Source organism: Aotus nancymaae, unplaced genomic scaffold, assembly GCF_030222135.1.
Source record: "Aotus nancymaae isolate 86718 unplaced genomic scaffold, 86718_ANA_hifiasm-v0.15.2.pri h1tg000011l, whole genome shotgun sequence".
In the NCBI taxonomy this organism is placed as follows: domain Eukaryota; kingdom Metazoa; phylum Chordata; class Mammalia; order Primates; family Aotidae; genus Aotus; species Aotus nancymaae.
Genome location: NW_026988422.1, coordinates 43,324,659 through 43,349,521, shown reverse-complemented (window position 1 = coordinate 43,349,521; position 24,863 = coordinate 43,324,659). Strand labels below are relative to the sequence as shown.

The window sequence follows — 24,863 nt, the reverse complement described above, 5'->3', positions numbered from 1 at the left end:
TTACTTGGGAGTTATAGTAAATAGTAAAACCGTAAAAATGCTGAGAGATAGGAGTGATGGTTCAAAGGCTAAATACATTTATAATTTAATACAAATTGCCACATTACCTTCTCTATAGGTTGTACCATTTTTCACTTCCACCATTAAGTTATGAGTGTGATTGTTTCCCTGCAGTTTTGTCAATAGAGTGATTTTATATTGTGGGTTACAACCAATGGTAAGTCATAAATTTAGTGTAATGGTTTATAACCAACATTTAAAACAAAATGAAGTGGTGTAGGACAGAATAAATCATATCAGATTTCACCATACACAGTTTGATAGATATAAATTTTTTTGATACCCCTCCCTTCAAATAATATAAACTCATTTCCTTTCCCCTTAAGTGTGGCTGTACTTAGTGACTCATTACTTTTTTTTTTTTTTAAACTCAGGTTATTTGTCTCAACAAAAAGTCAAGAAAAGAGCAGCCCAAGAATACCATCAGAGATACAGCTTCCAGGCCTCCATCCTGTACTTGTAAGTTTTATATTGACATATGTTTGTAAGATGACTTGCATCTCCAGGTCTCCACTCTCCATTCCAAGAAAGACAAAAAGGAGAATAAGGGGTTTTAAAAAAAAGTTTTACCTTTCTATTCAGGAAGACATGACCTTCCTATAGATGTCTGATTACAGCTTATTGCCAGAACTGTATCACATGGCTATCCTCAGGTGTTAGGGAGGTTGAAAATTTGAAAGTTTTAGTAGAGTGCATTTTCTTTTCCCTAAATAGTATTATGATGATCACTTTTAATGAATAGAATGTGGCAGAAGTGAAGATGTCTGAAATATTAGGGCAAAAAGAGGTATTGACTGTGGCTTTTTTATTGCTCTTTCTCAGTTCAGTTATTCTGGGGAAACCCAACTGCCATGTTGTAGGAAACTAAAGCAACCTTATGAAGGAGCCCACATGGTGAGAAACTAAGACCTCTTGCCAACAGTCATATGCTTGAGGCATCTTGGAAGCAGCTCCAGCAGACATCTTAACTACAACCCCCTAACAGACCTGTATCAGAACTACCCAGCTAATCTGCTTCAAGTTTCTGACTCACAGAAGCTTTGAGAGAATAATTGTTTTAAGCTGCTAAATTTGGGGCTAACTTGTTATACAACAATAATGACTAATACACGTAGTAGAAATAAGTATGGGTTCATGAAACATTTATTTCAGTTATATATGAATGTGTGCTAGGTCTCAGTGTAAAATGAACCCCTTCTTATAGGTTGCAGTAAAAAACAAAATGGAAAATTCTGCACAAAACAAACGAAGAAATAGTTTTCTACTCTGAGGCTTTGTGGCTGCCTTCCATATATATATATGAGTTTATTAAGTATCAACTCACACAATCACAAGGTCCTACAATAGGCCATCTGCAGACTAAGGAGCAAGGAGAGACAGTTTGAGTTCCAAAACTGAAGAACTTGGAGTCTGATGTTTGAGGGCAGGAAGAATCCGGCATGGGAGAGAGATGTAGGCTGGGAGGCTAGGCCAGTCTCTCTCTTCATATTTTTCTGCCTACTTATATTCTAGCTGTGCTGACAGCTGATCCGACTGTGCTCACCAGATTAAGGGTGGGTCTGCCTTCCCCAGCCCACTGACTCAAATGTTAATCTCCTTTGGCAGCACCCTCACAGACACACCCAGGATCCATACTTTGCATCCTTCAATACAATCAAGTTGACACTCAGTATTAACCATCCCGTGGTTGGCCTCACTTCCCTTTTGGAAATGTTCTTGTCCTGGTGTTTATGTTATTACTCTCTCCTGGTTTTCCTCTAATCACTCTGATCACCCCTTCCTAATCTATTTTACTACTTTCTCTGCTTCTCCATCTCACATTTTAAAAATTACTTTAAAAATAGGTAATATTGCACATGATATGAATTTGAAAAGCTACAAAAGGGTACAAAGTGAAAAATAAATGTTTCCCTTTTCCTTTCTGCTCTTACACCTAAAACCTGCCAATCAAGTCCCTTTTTCCCAATCTGTTCCTCTTCAACCCAAAGTCATTACCCAGGCCTGGTTTTTATCACTAATTTCAATGGACTTGATGACCTAGTTCTAGGTTCTCCATGAGAAGTCCAAAGTGGGCTTCCATTACAAACATCCATTACTAAATATTTTGGATGTTCCATCCAAACATCCATCACAAAATATTTTGGATGTTCCATCCAAACATCCATCACAAAATATTTTGGAGTTCCCAGTTGATCTTCCACATGTACTCAGAAAAATGTCTGTTCCTATGGTCTCTGTGTTACTCTGCCAGGCACCATTGTTAATCCAAGTAGCTCTGCCAAGAACAGTAGCTAGGAAAGAAGTAGAGATTGTGATTAGTGAACGACATTCTTTAAACATGGCATCTTTTCAACATTTTATTAGTAGACTTTATTTTTCAGAGCATTTTTAGGTTCACAGCAAAACTGAGCGAAAGTACAAAGATTTCCCATTTATTCTTTGCCCCCACACATGAAAAGCCTCACCTGTTATCAATATCCCCCACCAGAGAGGTTCATTTGTTATAATCAATGAACCTACAATGACACATCGTTATCAGCCAAAGTCCATAGTTTACATTAGGGTTCACTTTTGGTGTTGTACACTCTATGGGTTTTGACAAATGACAATACATGTATCTATAATTATAGCAATATGTAGAAGAGTTGTATTGCCATAAAATTCTGGGCTCCATCCATTCAGCCCTTCCTTCTCACAGTCTCTTGAAACCACTGAAACTGTTTCTGTCTCCATGGTTTTTCCTTTTCTAGAATGTCATATAATTGGAATCATACTGTAGGTAGCCTTTTCAGATCGGCTTCTTTTACATAGTAATATGTATTTCAGGTTTCTCCATATCTTTTCATGGCTAAATACCTCATTTCCTTTTAGTGCTGAGTAATATTCCATTGTCTGGATGTACCATATCTTATTTATCTGCTTATTTGATGATGGCATCTTGGTTGCTTCCAGTATTTTGCAATTATTAATGAAGTTTCTACAAACATCTGTGTACACATTTTTGTGAACATAAGTTTTCAGCTCATTTGGGTAAATATCAAGGAGCATAATTCTTGAATTGTATGTTAAGAATATGTTTAGGTTTGCAAGAAACTGCCAAACAGTCTTCCAACATGGAGGTACCATTTTGCGTTCCCACCAGGAATGAATGGGAGTTTCTGTTGCTCCATATCTTTGCCAGGATTTGGTGTTATTAGTGTTTTAGATTTTGGCCATTCTAATAGGTATGCAGTTATATCTCAATGTTGTTTTAATTTGCAATTTCCTAATGGCATGTAATGTTGAGCATTTTTTCATATGCTTATTTTCCATTTGCATGTCTTCTTTGATGTCTATTCAGACCTTTTGTCCGTTTTAAAATCAGGTTGTTCATTTTCTTGTTGGGTTTTCAGTTATTTTAATATTTTTAGGTAACACTTCTTTATCAGATATGTCTTTTGCAGATATTTTTTCCCAGTCTGTGACTGGTTTTCTCATTCTCTTTTCAACATTTTCAAAAAGAAAATACATGAATATGACAGTTGGTAAGATTGTGATGAAAAGGTGAAGAGTAGCTCTTGTCAATAGGAATATTACTCCTCCCTTAAGAGCATTTTGGAAATTTGGGGAAGCATTTCTCATTTCACAATATCACTAGCATTTAGCAAGTGGTGTCCAAGAATTCTGGATGTCCTATAAAGCGTGAGAGAATAATGACCAATGCAGATTGTCTCACATCCCATATAGCTTTCAAATGTCCCACCAGACATTGAAATAGCTGACAAATTTATGAATCATTATGTAATTCCATAACTTTAGTTCATTCTGCATAGAAAAAAAGTGTTTTAAACGTGGTTTTAATATACACAAAAACTTTCTACAAATGCAACTCTATTTACAAATTGAAACTTTTATTATATCTATTTTATTTAGATTGTTAGTAAAAAATATTCACCCATTTGGAAAGCTGTATCATAATTTACTACACCTCTTTAGCTAAGACTGTGAAAAAACACTTTTGTATCAGTCTACACTTGTAGCTATTATAATCACTGTGATTCTACATTTAAATGTAAGCGTCTACTACTTCATTTTGTTTATTCTGCAATAAAAAGGGCCTGCTGATCATACAGCAACATAAATAAATGCTACTGGCATTTTGCAAAGAGAAAAATCTGGAAACAAAAGAGTACATACTGTATAATTCAATTTATATGAAGTTCCAGAACAGATAAAATAAGTATATGGTGAAAACAAATAGAATTTCTAGTTCCTTGTTGATAGTTCCCATATGTCATTCAGTATATCCATGTTTTCCTTTAAGCCCTAAATATATTTTAATAGGTACTTTTAGAGTCTTTGTCTTCTATTTCAAACATCTTGGTTGTATAAAGTTGGGTTTTTATTTACTGCTTCCCTCTTCTTGATAATGGGTCATATTTTCTTTTCTTCTTTTTTTTCCATGTCTAGTTATCTTTGATTACATGCATAATATTATAGATGATGCACTGCAAAGAATCTGGATTTTATGTCGTGTTTTAAAGGGCACTTCATTTAAATTGCTAGAAGGTCCTCCAAATCCTTTCATGCATGGTGTCATTCTGCATTGGAGTCAGTCTTTTTTGGTTTTGTTCCTTGTCCTAACATGTGGCTCTTATTTTAAAACTTGGCTTTTATTTTCAAGGCATTTGTTGTCTTAAACGAATGCCTGAGGTGCTCAATGAAATGTCTCCACTCTGACTAGACTATCACACCTACAACATCATCTAGTCCAGTATAATTTTAGGTGTCTCTGTTCACCTCTCACTCCTACAGTAGTTACTTTTTCCTAGGTCTCACGGTGATTTGTTCTACACACATGCAACCCAGCTGTATACCAAAGATATATAAAGAGCCCCCATGCAGACATCTGTCTCCCTCCATCACATTACTCCTTTCTTTTCCACAAATTCCAGTCACTTCAACTGTCTTGAACTCTGATCTCTGCCTTCTCAGCTTGGGAAGACCACCATTTTCTACTGGAGCTCCACCTCCCAGGGTCAAATTCTGAAAAATAGTCCTAGGTAGAAGGATGAAATAATTTACATAATGGATGTTCCTATAAAACACTTAGCATGATATCTGCACAGAGTAAATGGCCAATAAATGCTGATTCTTATTATGAAATCTGTATTTATTGATATAAATTTTATCTATAATGTTTTATTAAAGAAAAGGTCTTATAAAATGGTACAATTAAAGTAACCTCATTTTTGAAAATGAACATATTGAAATAAATTAGGAAAGGGCCAGGCCCGGTGGATCACGCCTGTAATCCCAGCACTTTGGGAGGCCGAGGCAGATGAATCACAAGGTCAAGAGATCAAGACCATCCTGGCCAACATGGTGAAACCCCGTCTCTACTAAAAGTACAAAAATTAGCTTGGTGTGGTGGCGCGCACCTGTAGTCCCAGCTACTCGGTAGGCTGAGGCAGGAGAATTGCTTGAACCTGGGAGGCGGAGGTCGCATTGAGCCAAGATCCCACCACTGCACTTCAGCCTGGCGCCTGGTGACAGAGTGAGACTCTGTCTCAAAAAAAAAAAAGAAAGAAATTAGGTAGGATATCTACCAAATAATATTACTACCAAGTAAGAATATCTTTAACAAACAATATAATTACAGATTTTCTTCAATTGTTAATAATTTACTCCATTATATTTTTTATAATAAGCATTACTTTTTAAAATAAAAGAATATTTTTAAATAAACCACTAAAAAGCATTTTGAGAGGTCTGTGTAAAGAAGAAGAAAGGTTTAAGTCTCTCTACTTAGCCTTGGAAGGAGTAAACTAATTTACCTATCTACTATATGCACTGGGACCTCAGCGTTTTCAGGCCTGTTGGCTGGAGGTGTGGCCGTTTCTGCCTCTGTAGCTTCAGAGCGAGGCCTGAATTACTGGCTTGGGTCCCTGACAATATACCAGACCATAGGAACCCTTCTGAGTTGTGTATTTGAGTAGTTAAAAATAATCCTAGAGAAAATTTAATTGTGTTATAAACCAGTCTTATCTTTTTATTTTTAATCATGCTGTTATATTATCCCTCTCTCTTGGATTGAGATCATTTTACATTTAATACTCAGTTCTTTCCTCTCCACATATGGGAGAAGGAGTAGAGGATAGCCTTACCATATCACTACTCCCTTGGTCCTGACTGTTCTTCTTCCTCACCTGGATCTCCCTGTATCATTGGCCAAGAAAGCATAAGCCATCAGATTTAAACATAAAAGTTGAGCTGGCTTATCTGGGTGGCTGCCATCTCTCTCCCTAACCTCAGGGCTTTGTTCAGTAAGTCTATCTTTCTTAGAGGAATGTGCTCTCTGGTCAGAAGTAGAGAATAACTCCGTGAGATTAAAGCAAAACATTCATCTACCTGACTCAGTATGTTCAAGGCCCCCACTACATGGGACAGTTTAATTGTTGTTGGTTTTTTTTTGTTTTTTTTTTTAGATAGGGTCTTGCTGTCACCCAAACTGGAGTGAGGTGCAGGATCATAGGTCACTGTAACCTCCAACTCCTAGGCTCAAGCAATCTTACTGCCTCAGCCTCCCAAGTAGCTAGGACCACAGGCATGCACCATAAAGCCCAGCTATATTGGACAGTTTAAAAGTGAAAACAATTGTCAATTAATTTGTTTTCTCTCCAGAGAACATAATCAATTTGACTGAAAAAAAAATAATACTGGTTTATCTGTAGCTACCAGGACTACAGACAAACCAAAGGAAAGGCAGTACATATTTTCTGGTAGCCATTAAGTTCCTGCTGGTTTCTGGATGTCAGGGGTCCAGAGACAAGTATATATTTTCTTGGTAACACTGCTACAGTACATACATTCCCATTGTGAAGGGAAAATTAGAGCAGTTCACCTGCGATTTGAAAGCCTGAAATACTGCTGATTCACCACAAGGAAGCTTCATTATCAAGTACAACAGTTTTCAAAGCGAGAATGCCTTAACCATTTTGAAAAGCAACACATCAATAGCACGTTAAACTTTCATAATCTTTAAATGCTTTAACGTTCTTATTGATAACAGTTTGGCTCTAATTATCATATAAAAAATTAATCTATCATTTTGGTGTTATGCAAAGCCAAGACAAATGTATCATATATTAAATATGTAATTTAAATTAAGCTGAGTATTTAAACAAGACCAAGTTGTTTCTCAGTAGGAGGAAGGGAGGACGATTGGTAAATACACTAAAAACAAATTTTCTTATGCTTCGGTTACTACATTTGATCAAAGAGTTGTCACATAGGTTCAACTTTGGCTTTCTAAGTCAAACAAACAAACACAAGCTTTACCTTGGCTTAAATTCTTTACCTTTATACGGCAAAACACACTGACTGAGGCCGGGTGCAGTGGCTCAAGCCTGTAATCCCAGCACTTTGGGAGGCCGAGAAGGGTGGATCACGAGGTCAAGAGATCAAGACCATCCTAGTCAACATGGTGAAACCTCGTCTCTACTAAAAATACAAAAAAAAAAATTAGCTGGATATAGTGACGCGTGCCTGTAATTCTAGCTACTCAGGAGGCTGAGGCAGGAGAATTGCCTGAACCCGGGAGGCAGAGGTTGCAGTGAGCTGAGATCGCGCCATTGCACTCCAGCCTGAGTAACAAGAGCGAAACTCCGTCTCAAAAAAAAAAAAAAAAAAAAAAAGCACACTGGTAACTCATTGCTTAATTGATAATACATATGTCATGGCATTATTTAAATATCACTCTTTAACAATAAGACAGTGAATATTTCTTATTGGATGGTGTAGCATCTTAAAATATTGGTAATAACAGTTCCAAATGGTTATAAATGTATTTGAAGTATTTGAACAGGAAATAGAGAGTAAATATATACATAATTTGTTACAATTTAGATTTCTTTCAGTGCATGATGCTGAAACTAGCTTTTCCTTTTGCCTCTTTTATACTCTGAAAGAACTTAGGATGACTTTTAGTGCTGTAAGTATCCAATTAACTTTTCATTTAAATTATTTTATATGATGAATGGAATGCATGAGGACAACTGATAAATAAGGCAAATTTCTTACATTTGGAAAATAGAGTTGGGCTTGTGATTTGAAAGTTTTAGTTTTCTAAGACTTTATTTTTCTTTAGAGAGTAAGTAGCATTTATTGATTGCCTCAATTAAGTCCTTTGCTCATATTATTTCATATCAGTGGGCTAGATATTACTATTCCCCATTCCATAGATGAAGATGCTGAGACTCAAATAAATAACTTGTTCAAGATCATGTAGCCAGCTAAACAACAGCAGGACTGGGATTAGAACCCACAGCAGGGATGGATGGGGAGAGAGGCAAACAAGGATGGAGGTTTGGAGATTGGAGAGTGAGGAGGAGGCAGAATGAAATTAAACACGGGTAGCATCTTATCTGGGAGTTCACCAAAGTAGTAATTTATACCCCGTAGCATGCCTCCTTCATCCTTATCAGGCCTTCTATAGCTGGATGAATCTCTATTTTTCCAGTCAGGATCTTAGCTCAATATTATATTCGAAATGTAAGAGTGAAATTGGCCTTCTGTGACATCTTTTTAACTGCTTACTGGGTGCTTAGGCAACCAGCTCCTGAATGTCTGGTTACTCTTAATAAGGGTCAGGATTGCACCTAGATAGCCTCACTAATAGAGTAGACCTTGTTGCCAAGCAGCCTGAGGCAAGTTGTTATTCACTGAAACTTGCTGATTGCCCCAGTGCACCTGAAAGAACCTGGTTCCCTTAGTGATGTCCAGTCTGCCTTATTAACTCTACCACTTGAGCTCTGCCAGCACACCACCTGTCAGGTCTGTTCTCGCCGAGTGTAAGATGAAGAAACTGAGGCCAGCACGAAAATAATCCAATGCGAGGGAATTTATTCAGGCTCCTGGGTGAGGTTCTTCGGTCTGACAGGAAGGGCCGGAGAAGTCGCGCGGACTCCCCTCAGGCACGGGGTTTTATAGGGAGTGGAGGCATTTGATTGGCTGTGCCCAAGGTGAGTGAGACAAAATGGTGGGGAGTGGGGCCCGGATGGAACAAAATGGCAGGGAGTGGAGCCCAGATAGGACAAAATGGTAGGCAGGGAGTGGGGCCCAGATACGACAAAATGGTAAGCAGAAAGACAAAATGGCAGGCACAGAGTGGGGCCTGGATAGGACAAAATGGTAAGCAGGAAGACAAAATGGCAGGCACAGAGTTGGGCCTGGATAGGACAAAATGGTAGGTAGGGAGTGGGGCCTGGATGGGACAAAATGCTATCAGGTAGGTCCTGACAGGGTTTTTTTTCCTGGGCTCCCGGGGGAGGAGGTATGTCTGAGCTCCCGGCAAGGGAAGGAGGCATGTCCGAGCTCCCGGTGAGGGTAGGGGGGTGTGTCAGAGGTCCCCGTGAGGGAGGGGAGTGTGTCTGAGCTCCCCGTGAGGGGAGGGGGTGTGTCCGAGCTCTCAGCGACACAACCAGCCTTACATTCCAACCTTTTGATGATAGAGGGTGCCGCTCTTCCTGACTACTTCCTGCTGAATAGGGGCAAAGTAAGGGGGACAGGTCAGTCGGCTGGTGCCTCGACTGAGAGTCGGACATGTCCAACTTCTTGCATATTAGCTTGTAGCGCTGTATTGGGTTCTAGTGGTGGGGCCTTGTTTCCAGTATTCCTGCAAGTAGAATTGCCAGGCATAGTAGGGGCTGGCTTTAGAGGGAGATATTAGAAGAAATGTTAGGAGGAGAATTCGAAAGATCAGGAGTTGACAGGCAGGGGTAGCAGGTGAGGCGAAGGTGAATGGGGCCCAGGGATTTGGATTTCTACTGGTCATTTTGTGGTACTGGTTTAAGGTGGGACACATGATACCACAGGGTGTGACTCAGGAGCTTGGCAGCTGTGGGGGTGGTCAGGATAATGATGTGGGGTCCTGACCACCTGGGCTGCAGAGATCCTGGCTGGAGCTCCCGGAGGAGAACACTGTCACCTGGCTGAAGGAGTGCTGCCGGGTGCGAGTCTCCAGGCCCTGAAACAATGGGGAGAGCGCGATCTGCGTGCTCCCTGAGTAAGTGGCAGAGGAGAGATAGATAGGGAAGGTAGGTGGCTAGGGGAGGTGGTTGCACTGGGTAATTATGAGAGACCAGGAAGGGTCAGCCGTACAGCAACTCAAAGGGACTAAGGCCCATTGGTTGCCTTGGGGTGGCTTGGATCTGGGCTAGAGCAAGAGGTAGGAGAGTAGGCCAAGAAAGTTTTACTTCAATGGTCAGTTTGGCCAAATGGTCTTTGAGAATGCCGTGGGCCCGTTCAACCTTACCCGATGACTGAGGGTGGTAGGGGATGTGTAGTTTCCAGGAGATGTTGAGAGACTTGATGATCAGCTGGACTACCTGGACTATGAATGCTGGACCGTTGTCTGACTGGATGGTGGCAGGTAGGCCGAAGCGGGGGATGATCTCTTGAATAAGAATGGAGGCTACCATGTCTGCTGTTTCCCGAGAAGTGGGGAAGGCTTCAATCCAACCTGAAAAGGTATCTACAAAGGTTAGAAGGTAGCGAAGTTTCTTGTGAGTGGGCATATGGATGAAATCAATTTGCCAATCCTGAGCTGGCAGGTTGCCACGCATTTGATGGGTGGGAAACTGTAGCCTCAAGCTTCCCTGAGATGAGACCTTAGAGCAAGTAACGCATGTTTTGTGTACCTGCTCAATTGTCTGTTGCAAACCTAGTGAATAAAAGAGGGGTTGCACAAAGCGGTGTAATGCTTTGGGCCCTATATGTAAGGATTGGTGGATTTTGGCAATAATTTCAGAAGCCTGTTCCCATGGAAGGGCGATCTTATTATTTAGGAAGATCCAGCCCTGGTCAGACTCAGTTCCACCTCTTAACATAAGGTCCTGTCTTTCTGATGGTGTGTACACTGACGACGTGGCTGTGGTAAGGAACAGGACCAGAGCGGGAGCTGGCCTAGTACTGGTTAGAGCCTTTGCTACCGCATCTGCCCTTGCATTGCCCTGAGAAACAGCATCCTGCTGGGCCCAGTGCCCCCAACAGTGGATGACAGCAACCTCTTTGGGGAGTAACAGAGCCTGCAAGAGGTTTGAGATATGGGTGGCATTGACTATGGAGGGCCTCTTTATGGTAAGGAACCTCGCTCTTTCCAAAGGGCAGAGTGACAGTGGGTAATAAGGAAAGCATACTTGGAGTCTGTAAAGATATTTGCCCGTTTTCCCTTTGCTAGTGCAAGAGCTAGGGTTAAGGCAATGAGCTCTGCCTTTTGGGATGTCGTCCCATCAGGGAGTTGGTGTGCCTCGAGGGTGGCTGAATGTGTGACTACAGCATAGGCCGTTTTTCACCGTCCCTCAGCCGTTATTACTGAACTCCCATCTACATACAAGGTTAGGTCTGGGCTGGAGAGTGGAAGGCTAGACAGACCCTCTTATGGTTTAGCAAATGCCTCTATTAGTTCAGGACAGGAATGAATTGGGGAAGGGGAGTGGGATGGAAGGGTAAGTAAAGTAGCCGGGTTGAGTGGAGAAGAGGGATGAAGACTGACTGAAGGATTTTTAATGAAGAGTAGATGAAACTTTTGTAACCAGGAAGGTCCTAGGTGTGCAAGAGACTTATGAGAGAGAAGGTGAGCTGATGGGGAGAAAATACCAAGATGGGCTGGCCTAAGGTAAGTTTTAGGGATTCCTTAGTGAGTTCTGTTGCCACCCCCAAGGCCCGCAGGCAAGGTTGCCATCCCCTGACCATGGGGTCAAGTTGCTTTGATAAGTAGACTACCGGACAATACACAGGGCCTAGGGGCTGGGTTAAGACTCCAACCGTAATTCCCTGTTTTTCATCAGTGAACAAATGGAAGGGGCAGTTGAGATCGGGTAATTGGAGTGGAGGTGCCATGGACAAGGCAGTTTGTAGGGTGTTAAAAGCCTGTTTTTCTACCCCAGGGTGGGAGAGGGGTCCCGTGGGTGTGTCTTTAGCCACCACATACAGAGGTTTAGCCAGGGAGGCAAAATTAGGTATTTAATGGTGGAAAAATCCTACAAACCCTAAAAAGGAGAGAATTTGGTCTGCTGTCTCTGGAGGCTGTAGTGAAAGGAGTGCCTTTTTACAGTCTATTGTTAGGCTCTTAGTTGTAGGGGTGAGGCGAATGCCTAAGTAAACTATTGAGGTGACTGACAACTGTGCCTTGGATGGGGATACTCGGTATCCTTTAGATCCCAAAAAGTTAAGAAGAGTGGCAGTATGCTGTTGAGACAGGGAGAGGGAGGGACTACAGAGTAAAAGGTTGTCCACATATTGGAGGAGGAGACTGGGTTGGAGAGGGCAGGAGCTGAGATCAGCTGCTAAGGCCTGCTCAAAAATATGAGGACTGTCTCTAAATCCCTGAGGCAAAATGGTCCAGGTAAGCTGTTGTGCCAAATTGGTGTCCGGATCAGTCCAGGTGAAGGCAAAGAGAAAGTACGACTCAGGGTGTAGAGGGATGGTAAAGAAGGCATCCTTGAGGTCCAGAACTGTGAAGTAGAAGGTATTGGAGGGAATTAGATAATAAGGGGAACTGGTGGGTATAAGGAGTCCCTGGGCTAGGAGTCGAGCGATGATGGGCTTCAGGCCCTGACAGTGGGTCTTTGAAATGGGAAACTGTGGACGTGAGGAAAAGCGAGTAGGATTCTTGAGAAATATTTTAACTGGTGTGTGATGTCTTGCCACTACAGGCTTGGAAGTATCCCACACCAAGGGATTGACTATATCGGGAGGGATGGGGGTTGAGGCAAAGGGTTAAGACAGGGCATAGTCTCAGGAGAGACAGTAGGAGGTGTGTATGTGAGGGGTTTGACTTCGTGTATGTGAGATTAGTGAGTTGGAGGGTGGCCCCTATAGTCTGGAGAATATCTCATCCTAGCAAGGGAACTGGGCATGAGGGTATGATTAAAAAGGAGTGAGAGAAGGGGTGTCCCTTGAGGAGACAGGTTAGGGGAGGGGTTTGGTTGGGATAGGAAAGCCTTCCATTAACTCCCATGACTGAGACCTGGGAAGGTATGCTAGGCCCTGAGTAGGAAGGTAATACAGAGTAGGTCCCCATGTCCACTAAGAAGAAAATGGACTTACCCGCTACCTGCAGCATTACCCTGGGCTCGGCAAGGGTGATGGGGGTCCTCGAGTCCGGGCTGCATCAGTCATCCAGAAGGCCAAGAAATTCAGGTGAAGGGACTGCCTCCTGCAGACTGGCCTGCTCCCCACATAGAGGTGTGGGGAGTGGGCCTTTGGTCCAGGACGGGCAATCAACCTTCCAGTGTCCAGTTCATTTGCAATTTGGGCAAGGTCCAGGGGGTGGTTGAGGACAGGGGCACTCCCGGGCCCAATGTCCTTCTTGACCACATCTAAAACAGGACCCGGGCGGGGCCCTTAAAACATTTCAGAAGGGTTTTGATGGACCTCCCTCACCAGATGTTTGGTGGGCTGCCGGCCTCAGGGCTGCTACAAGAGCTCGGGTTTGGAGGCCTACCTTCTGCCTTAAGTGGGCCTGTCGGGTGGCCTCAACCTTATCCTCTTGGCCGTTAAAAACTTTAAATGCCATGTTTACCAGGTCTCGCATGGGAGTCTGGGGGCCCTCCTCAGCTTTTTTAAGTTTCCTCCTTATATCAGCCACTGACTGAGAGAGAAAGTGGGTGGCTAGGAGCACCTGGGCAGTGGAGACAGGACTAGGGCTGTCTGCCACATGGGTAAATTAGAGGGTACAATAAAGCCAACACCACATATGCAATGATGATAATAAAGAGGAAAACAAAGAGAGACCAGGCTAGGACTGTCTGCCACATGGCAAAATTAGAGGTTACAATAAAGACAGACAAGACTGATGGACAAAGGGTGGGTGCCCCCCAGATGGGAGACCAGTCTGATGCCTTCCTGGCCACGTCCCAGGAGGGATATTTCAGGGGCGTCTTGGCTAAGGTGTACCCGTATAATCCCTGGGCCTGGTCACCCCAGGATGGAAGTTCGAGTAGGACAGCTCTGAGGTGAATCACCGTTATGCCTTATGATGTCCCTGTGGAACCGCGGGTGGAGGCCCACACAAGCCCCGTAGCTGTTAGGCCATGGGACTACACACAAACTCACTCACTCACTCGCATTGGAGTTAGGAAAGGACAGAAGGATAGAGTTAAAGGTAGAAAACAGCCACCATCTTAAGGGTGTGGTCTGGCCGCCATTTTAGAACAGAGGGAGAGAGACAAGAGAGAGAAAGAGAGGAAAACAGAAAGAAGAAGAAAGAGAAACTGAAAAAGAAAAACAGATGAGAAGGAAACTGTATTTTTGGTTTCTTTCTAATGGGAGCCTTTATGCCAAATGGGCCAGTTTAAAATAATGAATTAAAGAATTTGGTGTAAGCTGGGGGTTTGGCTCTGCCGTGAGGCAGGGCTGCTTAAACAGGGCTTCTGAGTACCCACACCTCGGTTGCTGGTGAGGGTTCAGGAAAGTGGGGATGTCTCCCTCAGATTCCTGACCCTAAAAACCCCTCACGGGGAGAGAACAAGAGTGTAGGGACTTCTCCTCTTACACTCAGGTCCTAAACTGGAGTCATGGACTCGTGGGGAAGGAAGCCGGAGTCACGGACTCGTGGTGGGAGGCCTCCCAGGGTCATGGACCCGTGGGGAAGGAAGGGAGGGAAGCTGGAGTCACGGACTCGTGGTGGGAGGCCTGCCAAGGTCATGGACCCTTGGGGAAGGAAGCCAGGGGTCACGGACCCCACAGGAGGGAAGTCAGGGGTCACGGACCCCGTGGCGGTGGGAATCCCTGATGCTGCACAGTGAGTTTCTGACAGGGACTCCCTGAAAGCAGCAGGTGGGGTAGTGGGTAACAGAAGTCTTACCTTGTGGTGAAACAGCAGCTTCCTGGTCTGGCACTGTGTGGAGGAGTCAGTTTCCCCCAGGAGGGGTCTTACAACTCCCCCTGGGTTTCGGCACCATCTGTAAGTTCTATTCTCGCCAAGTGTAAGATGAAGAAACTGAGGCCAGCACGAAAATAATCCAATGTGAGGGAATTTATTCAGGCTCCCAGGTGAGGTTCTTCGGTCCGACAGAAAGGGCCGGAGAAGTCACACGGACTCCCCTCAGGCATGGGGTTTTATAGGGAGTGGAGGTGTTTGATTGGCTGTGCCCAAGGTGAGTGAGACAAAATGGTGGGGAGTGGGGCCCGGATGGAACAAAATGGCAGGGAGTGGGGCCCAGATAGGACAAAATGGTAGGCAGGGAGTGGAGCCCAGATACGACAAAATGGTAAGCAGGAAGACAAAATGGCAGGCACGGAGTGGGGCCTGGATAGGACAAAATGGTAAGCAGGAAGACAAAATGGCAGGCACAGAGTTGGGCCTGGATAGGACAAAATGGTAGGTAGGGAGTGGGGCCTGGATGGGACAAAATGCTATCAGGTAGGTCCTGATGAGGCTTTTTTTCCTGGGCTCCCGGGGAGGGAGGTGTGTCCGAGCTCCCGGCAAGGGAAGGAGGCGTGTCCGAGCTCCCGGTGAGGGTAGGGGGGTGTGTCAGAGGTCCCTGCGAGAGGAGGAGGTGTGTTCAAGCTCCCCGTGAGGGGAGGGGGTGTGTCCGAGCTCTCGATGGCACAACCAGCCTTACACCACCCATGCAGTTGACAGTGCTGAAAACCTGCGACCTCTTGTTTACCTTCATGTCTGGGGAGCCTCACCAATCCTTCTCACAAAAATAACAGAAGCTTGTGTTAAAACTTGCTTTGATCACTCTCAGTTTACATACAGACCCACCTCTTTAGAGGAAAGAGAAGTTTCTCTCAATTCTGTCTTTGGAAATGGGAGCTTAATCTTGGAGTCTTAAACTAACACAGATAAATCATCCATTACAAAGACTGTCTCTGGAAAATGGAAAAGGTCAGATTCTCTTGTAAACTGTGGGGTGGGTGTGGTGGCACATGCTTATAATCCCAGCACTTTGGGAGGCCAAGGTGGGTAGATGGCTTGAAGCCCAGGAGTTCAAGACTAGCCTGGGAAACATGGTGAAACCCCATATCTATTAAAAACAGAACAAAACAAAATTAGTTGGGTGTGGTGGTGCATGCCTGTAGACCCAGCTACTCAGGAGGCTGAGATGGGAGGATTGCTTGAGCCAGGGGAGGTTGAGACTGTAGTGAGCCAAGATTATGCTACTGCACTCCAAGCTGGGTGATAGAGTCAGACCCTGCCTCAAAAAAATAAGTAAATAAATAAAATAAAAAGAAAGAAACTACACAATAAGACAAGGGCAGTGTGGAAAGTTTGCCTTAATTACACAAGTCAGCCATGCAACATGAAAACACCCCTTTAGGCCAGGCGCGGTGGCTCACGCCTATAATCCCAGCACTTTGGGAGGCCGAGATGGGTGGATCACGAGGTCAAGAGATTGAGACCATCCTGGTCAACATGGTGAAACCCTGTCTCTACTAAAAATACAAAAATTAGCTGGGCATGGTGGCACACCCCTGTAGTCCCAGCTACTTGGGAGGCTGAGGCAGGAGAATTGCTTGAACCTAGGAGATGGAGGTTGTGGTGAGCCAAGATTGTGCCACTGCACTCCAGCCTGGGTAACAAGAACAAAACTCCGTCTCAAAAAAAAAAAAAAAGAAAAGAAAAAGAAAACACCTCTTTAAAACATACAAAGTCACATAAATTCAGAGTTTCAAGATTTGGTTAAAAAAGAGAAAAGAAGGGATGGAAAATGTGATGCTGTATACATTTTCTGCTCTCTTTTTGCTATTGAACATTCTCTAATGAATGTCTCCTAAATGTCTTCCTGTTACCTACTTTGAAAGGAGAAGAGAAGGAAGGGAAGAACAAAGAGGAGACTAAAGAGAGATAAGGAGAGGGAAAGAACAAGAGTGGGTGGAGGAGGGAGGGAAGAAGAGAGAGAAGTTGTCTGCAATTATGGTGTATCAGATGGGCAGTGAACACTTTGTACATTTATTCCTTTGCCACACAGTTATTGAGCCTCTATTATGTGCCAGGCTCTCAGTTAGACCTTGGTGGAAAGCAATGAAACAGATAGTTGTCTTATGAAGCACATAGATTGGGCAAGTCACAAAATTTTTTGCAAATACACTCTTAGTTCACTTTATTTTTACATTATTCCTCTCATCTGCCATAAGAATTCCTCATTATTCTTTTCATAAACCCAAGTAAGTATAAATGAGCTACTGTAGACTATTAAAATATACCATTGTCTCAAAAAATGTTTTTCAATGTAAGCATATCTGTACTTTTGCTTTCTTAATTGGAGCAATGTTTTGTATTACACGTCTACACACTTTTAAAGAGCTGATAAAAAGAGATTTGTTCATTTCCATATAGTCTACTCAATCAGCCTATTTGTAAAAATTTTCCTGAAAAATATGTAGTAGAAAAAAGTCCGAGTCAAAAGTGGGTTTTATTCTAAATCAATAATTGGGATAAATACAAACAAAAATAACCAGAAATTAAACACAGAGTGTTGGATTTAACACAAAATGGATAACCTGACAGTCTATTCTAAAACAAATCAAATACTCTTGTGTATCAAAGCACTATAACAGAGGTGAACTTGAGGTCAAGGCTGTCAAATATTTCTAAATAGTTTCTAGATTTTTGTTTGTTTGTTTGCCTTTGGTGCCAAAAGGCTAATCAACTTTATGTACCTACAACTTACCTGCAATTATCAAATTGCAGGTATTGTTGTACGGCCCAAGCATAGAAAGTCAACACCAAGACAAAAGTATGCCAAATTGCAGGGTCTTTATTGCCGGCGGCCACAGAGGACTCACATCTCTCCAACCCGTGGCCCCGAAAGGGGTGTCAAGACCTTTTATACCCGTAAAATCACCTCGGGAGTGAGGGTGAGGGGCAGGGGTGGGGGTGAGGGGCTTCAGACATTCTGAGGGCTAGTGGATTCTGTAAATCACCTCCTGGGCGGAGATGAGGGTCAGGGGCTCTGGACATTCCAGTGGATTCCTGGGCGAAGATGAGGGTGAGGGGCTCCAGGGGACTTTTGACATTCTGATTGTTACTTAAGTTGTTCACAAAAGTCAAGATAAGCATTTGTTTACACATTGTCTGGGTCGGGTGGAAATTACAGTCCTTAATTACTTATTTACATTTGGGTTATAGAGAGCAGTTTCAACAGAAAGCCAAGGTATGGTTGAGGTATGCAGTTTTATGGGGCTTTTACCATGTCACAGTATCATAGTCAAAATATTTAACAACCAATATAGTATGAACACAGATACTGCCTCTATATCTTAAAATGTATTTTTCAGCATCCTGGCTGAATAAACATCCTCCCTAATTATGGGGTAAGTGGTACGTCATTAGCATGGAATGAAGTTTCCTTCCTGTCCATTAAAAATTAAGCTACTCCTTTGACTAATTTTGTCCCCAAATAGTATAGCTCACATGGAAAAAGAGGAGCAGACATTCCTCATGAATGTATTCTCTGCTTTTGGAGAACTTCTCAACATTTCTAAAATAATATGTTGGTATTCTGGTTGTTGACATGGTGTTGAAAAGATGTAGAGAAGACAGTTTGAAAGAAATGTCAGTTTATTTAGTACACATCAAAACATCAACAGTCATGCTGTGAGACACAGAGCAAGAGGCTGAAGTGTTAAGTGCTGGCTTCCCCAGATGTGAGAACCTAGCTATGCTTTGGGGACTGCATTTCAAAGAACCACAGGTTCTGTGGGAGGCAGGACTGCTGTTCCACAATGGAGAGGGAAAGAATAGTGGTATACTGGGACATCTCTTGATATTCTCCTGTCTAAAGTTGACAGTGAAGGAACAATGCAGCATGTTGGCCCTAAGGAGGGCATAGTGAGCAAGACTTTGATGGCACAGTAATGAGGGTCTGGGTCACCCCTATGGGTAAGCCCCCCAGGGCTAGTGGAGATGCCAGCCAAAAGTAATGATAATTCAAAATGGTAATAGAGAAGAGAGATATTAAATATAAGTTGTAAGCCTGCAATCAGGTGCAGTGGTGGGGATTATATTTCATCCCACCAACTTTCCTTTTGTAAATTTCACTTGGAAAAGACACCAACCAAAAGGAAGCTATTCCCAGGTGGTGTGAATGTTTTATACAGAGCGAATGGGTCTGAGCCGTTCAAAGGGTGGACTGAATGGATACTGTGGTGTCTGGTTTAGATACTTACTTCAGGACTAAGGCATTCATTTCCCCAGCTGTAGGAATTATTACCTGTTGATGGCGCAGAGCAAATCCCTCGCTAAGAATTGCCCTCAGGTGAAAGGAATTTCTTCACCTAGCACCCCAGGTGCAGACCATATCCAATGACTGGTCAGTGTGGGGATACACAAATCAGGCCCCCTTGTCTTAATTTGGGACAACTCTGAAAGGCCATTCTAGCTTCCAAGCGCCTATGGGATTAGCTGAGACTTTTTTGCAATTACATCACAATTCAACTCTCTTTTTGCTCACACCTGCTTCCTTAATGTCTCACAGTTTTTATTTTCTGAAACCCTTGCACAATAAGCTTCCCATACACAAATCTGTTTATATTTTTCCTGGGAAATATGACACAAGAGCGTTTCCTACTATTTTTAAAATATGAAGGAAAATGTATGTTTGTGACATTTTATCAAAAATATGCTAGAAATATGCTATGCTTGAGTTCATTTTAACTAATTTAGCACACCTTAATAAAGCAGACTTAGCAACAGAAGAATATTTGGCAATTAGCTGTAAATCACTGGACAGGCATTTGAAGCATGCTATTTTGATGGCTATGCTTTATTTTTAAGTAATTAATATATGTTCAGCCAAATAAACTGCTTTAGTTCTTTTCATAACATTTGAGATTAATAAAATAATTAAAAGTAATGATAAGCTTTCACTTTTCCATGTTTTTAATTTATCAAATATTTTTATACTAAGCTTTGTAGTCATGAAACATGTTTTTATGCCCAAGTTTTATTGTCTTTTTATCTCATGCTTTCAATAGTTTGACTTACTTTGTCTAATATGACAAATTCAGAATTCATTAAACATTATTTTGTTGAAATTTTATTTCTCTAACTGGGAAGTTCTACATTAAATGTCTTTAAAAGTTCATTTCACAACCATATTGATGGTAATGAGGCCTGAGATATAGTAAATGATAAAGCAAAACTGTAAAAGCTGTTCAAGCATGTTTTTTTAAATAACAACTTGGACATATTATTCACAAACCATACAATTTATCCTTTAAAGTGTACTTTTTAGTATATTCACCTACTTGTACAACTTGTACAACTCTCACCACTATCTAACTTCCTAAACTAAAAAGAAACCCCGTACCCATCCCATTTCCCTCTCCTCCCTGACTCTGGCAAACACTACTCTCTGTCTCTATGGATTGACCTATTCTGGATATTTGATATAAATTAAGCATACAATATGTGGTCTTTGGCATCTGACTTCTTTCTCTCAGCATGATGTTTTTGAGGTTCATTCATGCTGTAGCTCATATCAGTACTTCTTTCATTGCTGAATAACATTCTGTTGTACAGATAAAAACATTTTGTTTACTCATTCATCAGGTAATGGACATTTGAGTTGTTTACACTTTTTAGGAATTATGAATAGTGTTGCTATGAACATTGTGTATGAGTTTTGTGTGGACATTTGTTTTCATTTCTTTTGAGTATATACCTAGGAGTGAAATTGCTGGGTCGTGTATGGTATCACTCTGTTGACCATTTTGAGGAACTGCCAAATTATTTTCCAGGGTGGCTGCACCATTTTAGATTTTGCAATGTATAAGGATTCCAGTCAATACTTCTTATGGCGTATTGTTTTGTTTTTAGTATTAGTCACCCTGATAGGTATGAAGGAATATCTTATTGTGGTTTTGACTTGCATTTCCCTAATAGTGAATGATGTTGAACATCTTTTTGTGTGCTTGTTGGCCATTTTTATTTAATATGTCTTCTTTGGAGAAATGTCTATGTAAGTATTTTCCCCATTTCTAAATCAGGTTGTCATTTTATTGTTGACTTGTGGGAGTTCTTTATATACTCTGGATACAAATTTCTGTCATATATCAAGATTGCAAGTATTTTCTCCCATATTGTAGGTTGTCTTTTCACTTTCTTGTTAAAATCTTTGATGTCCCCAAGTATTTTATTTCTATGAAGTCCAATTTACTTTTTTGTTTGTTTTATTGCTGTGCTTTTATTGGCATACCTAAATAGGCTTATCCTAAGTTCTCAAAGATTCACATCTATGTTTTTTTTTTTTAAACAAGAAGTTTATTTAAACAACGAGACGTTTGGCTTGAAGGGAAAACTATCTAGGATTCTTTTTTTTGGTTTTAGAGTAATTTATCCCTACTTAAAGAGAGTGCCCTACATGTAACAGCTACCTACAAAAAAGTTATAAAATTGTCCTTGATTTTACAATGATAAATGAAAAACATTAAAAGTCTCCAATCAAACAAGATATGCAAGGATTTTTATGTTTTTTTTTTTTTTTTTTAAACAGTGAGAGCAAAATAACTTACTAGAATATAAAGATAAGAGCTGAATGAGCATGCCACTAATGGAGAAAGGGGGTATTTTCACAGAATCAGTATTTTTCCCCATCCCGTCTCCACTTGATGTCAATCAAAATATACCATTGGCTGTTAAAAAAAAAAAGCAATATGCTTGTGCACATATACTAGTTACTTTATGTACAATAAAGGAATGGGGAAGGGGAAAATGAAAGAATAGAGAAAACTATACTGTAGTAGTCAGGATGTGGTGGAACCAAATTGCAGTTTTCTAATTGAGAATGTAATCTTGATCTTTAAAGAACAAAGTTCTGAAGTAAAGAAGCAGGTTCCATTTTCAGTAGACACCTCCCGTCTGCTGTTGGAACACATCAATTGTATCTTCATCCTCCATTTCCAACTGTGCAGGTGTGTCTGTTTCATTGATTGGTTGCCCGTCAGATTGGAATCTGATCTGCCTCATTGACAATCCCTGTTGTTCACAATAGGCTTTCATTAGTTTACTGAGTGTCATGGCGAGCGCCGGAGTCTCCTCAGCTGCCGCTTCACCAGAAGTACCAGGTCCACACCGAACGAGCACACAAGCAGCACCAGGAGAGGCAGAAGAAGGAGGCAGCAGCGGTGGATGAGGGAGCTGTTTTAAGAGTTTGGTTTTTTTGGCTCTTTCATTTAGGTCTGTTTTGAGTTGACTTTTATAGACAGTGTGAGGTAGGAGTCTAATATTATTCTTTTGAACATAGATATCTAATTGTCACAGTACCATTTGTTGAAAAGATTATTCTTTCCCCAATTGAATTATCCCAGGACAATCACTGAAAATCAATTGATTGTAAATATGAGGGTTTATTTTTGGATTCTCAATTGTATTCCAGAATATGGGTTTATCCTTCTGTCAGTTTCATACTGTCTTGTTTACAGTAACAATGTAGTAGTAAGTTTTGAAATCGTGAAGTGTGAGCTTTCCAGTTTTGTTATTCTTTTTCAAGATTGTTTCTGGGCCTCTTACATTTCCATGGATTTTAGAAGCAGCTTGTCAATTTTTGCAAGAAAGCTAGCTGGGAATTTGATAGGAATTTCATTGAATCTACAGCTCAATTTATAGAATATTGCCATCTTAATAATATTAAATCTTTCAGTTAGTGAACACAAATTGTCTTTCCATTTGTTTAGGTGTTCATTCACTGCTTTCAACATTTTTTTGTAGTTTTCAGAGTACAAGTTTTGCACTTTTCATTGTCCTGCTATCATAAATGGAATTCTTAATTTCATTTTGGATTGTTCATTGTTAGTATATAGAAAGACAACTGTTTTTAATGTTATTATCTTTTAGCCTGCAAATGTCCTGAACTTGTTAATTAGTTCTATTTTTTTAGCAGATTACTTAGGATTTTTCAAATACAGTATCACTTCATCTGCAAATAAAAATAGTTTTATTCTTTCTAACCTAGATGCCTTTTATTTGGCTGTAATTGCATTTTTTGCCAATTAAAAGTAATGGCAAAAACTGCAATTACTTTTTCATCAACCTAAGATTTTGTTTTTCTTACCTAACTTCCCTGGCTATAACCTTCAGGTTGGATACAAGTGGTGAGGGCAGACATCTTGTCTTTTTCCTGATTTTAGGGGGAAAGTATTGTTTTTCCCAGGTAAATATTAGCTCTGAGTTTTTAGTGAATGCCTTTCATCAGGTTGTGGAAGTTCTCTTCTATTTCTGTTAATAGTTTGCTGAATGTTTTTTGTCATGAAGAGGTTTTGGATGTGTTCAAATGCTTTCTATGCATCTGCTGAGGTGATCATGTAGGTTTTGCCCTGGAATCTTGTAATATAGTTGATTGAATTTTGGATGTTAATCAAACCTTGCATTCCTAGGATAACTGGTACATAATGGTGATAATGGTATATCATCCATTATCGTTGAATTGTCTATCTCTCCCTTCCATTCTGTGAGTTTCTCCTTCATGCATTTTCAGTTTCTGCTAGTTGCATATTTGTTTATAATTGTTATATCTTCCTCATGGATTGACTCTTTTGTCATTGTTCAGCATTTGTGAATGAGAAATGAATCAAGTGAGCATACAGCAGATAACCTACGGAATTCTGCATCTGCTGAGCCAGATTTTCTGGTAATTTTTTTGAAAATTTCCCTGTAATTTTGTTGAAATTGCAATAGGAGCAACAGATGGAAGTACAAGAAAGAAGCGTGTCTCCAAAAGGAAGTTGATAGTTATACTAGTTAGGAAGCTTTGAGCTGTAAGAAATGGAAACCCCAACTCAAACTAGCTTAAACAATAAAGATGACTTTATCAGTACACCAAACTGTAGAGTCAAATTGCTTTTGCAACCAGAGTTCCTCATTTGAACCACAGAACACAAAAGTAATTTGAGCAACTATTTTCTTAGTTCTCCCAAAGACAGGACATATTTAGTACCATTCCAGATGCATAGGAGAGAAAGTACTTTGTTGCATATAATGTATACCTTAGGGTTCATTTCTTCTTTCTTCTATCAAACTTTGATTGAGAAAGGCTGGTCCCATAGTAGTGTAAGCTTCAGAGTTATTTTGATCAAGGACACTGTTTCGATGTGTGTGATATTTTTGTTTAGTTTTGTTTTGCTTAAATTCTGGTCACTGTCATGTGTAGAGTTACCTTCAAATTGGTTTCCTCCTGATTAATAGATGGGTGCAATGGCAGCCAGGGGAAGGAGATGGCTTTTCCTCTCAAAGCCATGGAAAAAATGTCCTGAATCCTGCTTTGATGGTCAGCATTAAGTCATATGTTTATCCCTAATCAATCTTTGTGTCAAATGGTGTTCAAAGCAACCCAGGGGCAACTCTGGAACTGGGAATGAAATCAGCCCCATCCAATACAACCTATACAAAGGGAGAGGGTGAAATTGATTTTGGAGAGATATTACAGTGTCTTCTACATTCATGTCCATATTTAAGGCCTAAATTTTAGGAGTTAGTTTCATGTTTGTGACAAATGCTGATAGCTGCCTTAGTAGCATTCAATTTCAATGGCAATAAGAAAGTAAACATCTCATGTTATGAAGAAATAGGATAATTCCTAGCGCAGTAATCCCAATAAATTGTGTTAATAATCAGTGGATACAATAGCAGATTTATCTACTGCCATTTGCTGTGAAATCCTTCATACCACCAAGCAGCTGAACACAAAGGTAGCTTCATGAAACAGAAAGGAACTGAATGCAGGCCACAATGCTGCCTCTGTGGTATCTTTAAAGAGCCTGGTGACTGCAGATCCCCTTCTACCACAGTTATTATGTGACACCTAAGTCACTGG

At 41.2% G+C, this 24,863-nt stretch overlaps 1 protein-coding gene across 6 annotated transcripts in view; it reads left to right on the top strand.

Moving 5' to 3' along the window:
• Nucleotides 1–24,863, top strand: part of GPR135 (G protein-coupled receptor 135) — a 96,239-nt gene that overhangs the window by 6,275 nt on the left and 65,101 nt on the right. For 3 of the 6 annotated variants that reach the window (XM_064374891.1, XM_064374888.1, XM_064374892.1), the window contains exon 2: nt 435–519. The gene's annotated coding sequence lies outside the window, so the exon portion shown is untranslated. Of the gene's footprint in view, nt 1–434; nt 520–882; nt 2,819–22,046; nt 22,802–24,863 lie in introns of those variants that run through there. The other 3 variants (XM_064374889.1, XM_064374890.1, XM_064374887.1) reach the window with 3 other exon arrangements.